A 5881-nucleotide genomic window follows, 5' to 3' on the forward strand; every position below is an offset into this window, starting at 1 on the left:
TGAATATGTACACTGTCCCTTTAACACACCTGCCGTCGCAGCAAGAGAGGGGGAAAAAAAAAAAAAAAGAGGAAAAAAAAACACACACTCCAGTCTTTCCTTCTTCCCGCCGGTGGGCAGCAGCTTTACCCCGGGGACCAGACGGCGCTGGTCGCGGATACAACGGGTCGTCACGGCACCAAGTGTAACCGGCTGTGTCTGACTCTGCGTTGTGTTGTGTAGAAAGACGACGACCCAGACGTGTAGCTTCATTCAGGATGTACATTTATTTTCACTCCTGACGAAACAGCGACAGAAAGAAAACATTTCTCCAGTCAGTACTCTCTTTAACGTGCCCCTCTCCCACAGAGATCAGTATCAAAAAGGGCATAACGTAAAAAGTAACACAACATACCTGACGAAACAGCGACAGAAAGAAAACATTTCTCCAGTCAGTACTCTCTTTAACGTGCCCCTATACAAATTAAACAACACAGAAATACATTGTGAACACCCGTGAGACACTACAACAAAAATAAGTAATAAAAAGTAACTTAAAGTGCATAAAGTCGACACTAAAACACGGAAATTGCTTCTGGCTGAAGAGCCGCCTACCTCTCCTTCAGAGATCAGTATCAAAAGGGGAGAACGATGCATGAACCCCGCGAAAAAAAGGGGAACAGTGTCACATACATAAGGAACGTAGGGGTACACGCTAAAATTATAGTTCCACATACTGATGTGAGTCCTACTGCGTCAGGTATTAACACAAGATGAAACAAGAATAAACACAGATTTTGTGTAATTATATAGACATATTTACATAATATATTATATACAAATGAGACATAACTGTCCCTGTTACATACACACCTATATAGCACACATACATAGAATACATGTTTAGTATGCTTACTTATATAAAACAGTAGTATTAAACTTACCTTGTGTTTTCACTCTCACTTAAGTCCCTCTCCCTTTGACATCAATCCAAAATCAGCTGAGCTGCAACATAATACAGACAGGTAATAATCAACATAATCACAAGGACACAATATGGCTCTGCTAAAAACACTCACTCTTACACGCACCAAACTTTATATTTATCTAATATTTAACTCCCTCCACCCCCGCATACAATCCCGTTTATAAGCCCCTCTTCTCTAATTCAACAATGTTGGACGAAATGACATTAAGAGAACGGAATTTACAATTAAAAGGCTGTTCAACGTGTGCTGCTAACTTGATCCGGTAGCTTTATCTGTTATCTGTAAACGTTCCCTAAATCTACTAATTTAGGGATAACTGAAGGATTATTTGAATTATTTGAAGGATTAAAGTAACGTGTTATGGCAGGAAAGTTCAATCTGGTATATTCATTTTAATGTCACCTTATATAGACTATGTGTTAAACTTGTGATTTCTGCATTGAGTGACTTCTGCCTAGCAGATACCAAGAAGAGGCCCCTAGGGTCTCTCTGTTAATTATCAATAGTCCTTGCAATTAACAGGGGAAGTCCCAGATACATTTTCAGATAATGTAGTTAAAGTCTTGTAGAATTAATGTTTATCGCCTACACATCCTGCAGGCCTGGAGACTTGGGTCACCCAGCAGTAACCAAGATAAACGTCCTTTTGAGCTTATCAATAAAATGTATTCATTCCTAGTAAGCTGACTTTGGGGTGAAGGGAAGTTCAGGGAAGCCATTAAGCCACAAGAACAATTAAACTTCTGTTAATCAACCAAAACTCATGACTTTCAGGGGACAGGACATTCGGACCTATAACAAGGGTCACTTCATAGAGAATATGTGTGTGTGCTGGCTGCAAGATGTGAAATAAGATAAGGAAACTTGTTGTTTAGAGCAGGTTCGTACCAGACACCAAAAGGTGTCTGGTCTTCGTCAAACTGAATGAGACTTTTTGTTTCCGGGTTTCTTCTTCTGTGTCGCACTGATTGGGTGCGACAGGCCATGTGTTGGTCTCTGCCAATAAGATGACCTCTGGGGGAAAGCACGTACACACCTCCTCCTGTGTTTTAGTATGAAAGCCTGTGTTTTCCTTTGGTTCGCGCTCTTGTTTTTCACCGGCCGTTCCTGAGACCTGTCTCACACGGTAGTGGAACCTGAGCCCGGAGTACTCTGCAGAGTGCTTCGTGATTAGGAGATTGGGTGATGTATTTGTATTGTTACCTTGTATCATTAAAGCCGGATTATTGTTTCACTTGCATTCTGGTGTTTCTTAATCCCTCCTTTTTAACGAATTTACCCAGTTTAGCAAACGACACGCGGAGACGAGGTTGGTTTTCAACATCCTCCAAATCTCCAACATAACCCACTGACATCCTTTAATATACATGTTAATTTGAATCAGATGTACTGATAATATCCGCAATATAAATCTTTAAACTTCTTCTTACCTTTCAAAAGTCCGTCACGAACGGTCTATTATGCTGCAACTCTACTGCGCTGCTAGCCTTGGCGCTAACTTCCGGGGAACGATTGAGAGGCTCCACGATCCGCCATTGCTGTAAAAAAGTGGTCCATTGGAGTGAACGGAGATGACATAACTCTCAGTCTATACGGCGCTGGTCATTTCCTATAGTGGCCGAAAACCCATAGAAATACTACAGGAAACACTATAGTATAACTGTAACTTCACTATAAGATCACCATATCCAACTCTATAGTATGACTAAAGTAATTCTCTATAGTGTGTCCCAAAACACCATAGAAATACTATAGCAGTTTTTTGTGGTATTTCTATAGTAATTCTTAATAGTAATACAATCGTGTTTTTTCGTAAGGGGCTGGCCCGGAAGCACTATTTAGACACCCCGGGCCAGCATAACGTACTTTCCACTTGCCCGCTCGGGCCACTAAAAATATTGCTTTAAAAGAATTGTCCTGTGGTGTTGGTATTTTGACTAGCAATTTAGTTAAATTGTTTCGTTTATCAACGCTACAACATAGAGTTCCGTGAGTCGGTTGTCGTTGTTGGGTGAAAAGCAAACAGCTGTTTGCTGCGGAGCGCAGCGCGAGCAGGCTCCCGTGAGCGGGAGAGCGCTCCTTCACTACAGACTATCGCGCCACCTAACCATTCGCCAAAATGTTTTTAATACCAGCGGTAACCGGCCAAGCGCCGGGCAAAAAACAATCTTCAAATAAAAGAAAGTTACCGGAGGAGTTAAAGGAGAGTGACAGGGAGCATGAGAAGAAGAGGGAGAGAAAGTTTCAGCCAGCTTGATCGATGGAGTTGGCTTCTAGTGATGCAGTGACGCGTCTAAAAGCCTTTAATAATCTATCGATTAGATTTATGATTTGAACATTATAAAAGTAGGGTAGACATGTGGAGATTATCCGGCTGAACAAAACGTGCATTTATCAAACAGGTTTGTTTTCCACAGACCTTATTTCCAGTTATTTTCCAAAACCCTTTTGAGAAATCCCATTGCTTTTTGTCGAGGGAACCAGCAGCTTACTTCCTGGTTTAGGACGCGTCACTGGCTGCACCTCTCAATATGATGCCAATATAAGCAAGGTCTTCTGTCGGCTCTGTACATCAATGCCAACCTATGCTGACAAGTAAGTGAAGAGTAGACAATAAAAAAGTATTGGCGAAATGTCCCAGCAGTTTAGGATAATGAAGGTTCTAATCAAATCAATTACATAGCCATTACATGTCTAACTCCTAATGACAGGAAGGCAGAAAGTGCATTATACAAATAATAATACTCATAATAATAGCAGACATTTTTTAACAATGACCACAATATCATTATTTTAATAAACCAAATATGAACAATTGAGGAATATGAGGAAGAACTGATGATTCAAATGTTGTAGTACAAGTAGTAATGTAGTTTGTGCAAACATTACTATTGCAACAAATGTGTTAATTTTCTTCATTATTAGTCGATTTTTTTTTGGACGAATGCTCCGGGCCAGTGGTTACAATGGTGGGGCCAGTGATAATATAATGCCAGTGGCATTTTACCCTTAATGTCTACCTCTGCGGTAAGTCACTAGCACCGCGGTGGGCCGGCGGTACCGAAGTGGGCCGGTCGAGAGTCCCGGGCTGATTTGTAGTCCCAGTCCGCCCCTGGTATCAAGTGAATACTTAAAACAAAAGTTAATTATAAATCAAATATAATCAATTATATTCTTGTGCAACCCACAATGAAAATGCTTCATATTTTAGTTTTTTTTTATTTACAGTATAAACAAAACACAAGTGGTTTGTTAAATTGAGTGTAAGGCCTGTAATGATTTATGCCTTACTCTCTGATAAGGTAGAAGGCAGTTTCTTCCCTCTCCTCTCACAGCAGTACACAGGGAGGGGGGCTCCGGACTTAAGGAGAAATACATTGAGGCCTCAAAAAGGTGGTTATGTCATAGCCATAGAATATGTCTGGTCATGTCCTTTTTACACAAACATGGGAAGGTGTGTCTTATGCCATAGCCAATAGAATATGTCCAGTCCTGTACATCAGTGGCCATGACCAGTTTTTTTCATTGGTTGGGTATGGAGGAGGTTTTTTGGGGGTTTTCTATCCGGTTTTTTGAGCATAAAGAGACTGGCTTTTTGGGAGAGAACGAGAGAGAGGGGGGTTCCCCTGGTATACTCTCTCCCGGTAAAAGCTCTGTCCCTCAGAGCTGGGTTAATAGCTCTCGGTAAGGTTCTCTCAGACTTAGTAAATATCTCAAATTTCTTGGTTGAATGCTGAGTGAATTACTTTGTTGAATGAGTGGAATGAATTGAAGTGTGTTTGTGAGTATTAGTAACCGCCTCCTGTGAGGATCTTCCTCCGAATACCTGCGGGAGATAGGTATGTGTTTGTGGATGTTAGTACCCGCCATCTGTGTCGGATAGGAGTGTGTTTGTGAGTATTAGTAACCGCCACCTGTGAGGATCTTCCTCCGAATAAATGCGGGAGATAGGTATGTGTTTGTGAATGTTAGCACCACCTGTGTCGGAAAAAAGGTATGGAATTGATGTGAATTGATTTGATGAAAGAAAATAATGAATGTGCTTTTTATTATCACCGGTCTTTTTATGATGAAATGCCTCTAAATTCTATCGGGAGATTTTAAATGTCGCAACTGAATTGGGCAGTTGAAATTAAAATTATGGTAATAAATGTAAAACTGTGAATTCAGGTTTCATATTAGAACATGATCACAGGTAGGTTTAGTATAATTATAATGTTGCAAAGAGAGAAGGTAAAAACCCTGTATTAGTTTGGACCTATTTTTCTTCAAATAAACTGATCCCACCTTTTGGACTGGGACAACTTAAAAGACATCTGTGCTTTCCTCTCCTGCTTCAAAGGTAAGATTGCACCCTGCCACACTCACTCTTAGGTAGGGATACACCTCATTTTCTGATGTCAAAATCCTTCGGGATAAAACAGATTTAAGAGAGTTGTCTGAATAGAAACAGCAGTTAATTGAACCTGGTTCTTCGGGGAGTTAATAGAGGTGAGATCTTGCTGACGTTGGTGGATCTGAGCCAACCAGTAAACTTACATAGACTCAATAACTTCGGTTAGGTCAATTAGGTCAGAGTAATTTCCCGGAATAAATTGTCAGGACCTCACCAACTCTTACATGATGCAATCTGGAACCCATTCATTGAAAAATGTAATTAATAATCCTCAGTCCGATTTCACGCACCACCCCTTTCTACTTCTTTAATGTCATGCTACTATTTACATGCCCCCCCCCCCCCCCCCTTCCGGATATTGGACTATTATGTTGTTACTAATTTAATTTTAATTATAATTTTGTCATTTATTACTCTCTTTTTGTCCAATCCCCCAGACGCACGCACGCACGCACACACACACACACACACACACACACACACACACACACACACACACACACAGCTTTTCTTTTTT

The sequence above is a fragment of the Notothenia rossii genome, assembly GCF_949606895.1.
Source record: "Notothenia rossii genome assembly, chromosome: 6".
Classification (NCBI taxonomy): Eukaryota; Metazoa; Chordata; class Actinopteri; order Perciformes; family Nototheniidae; genus Notothenia; species Notothenia rossii.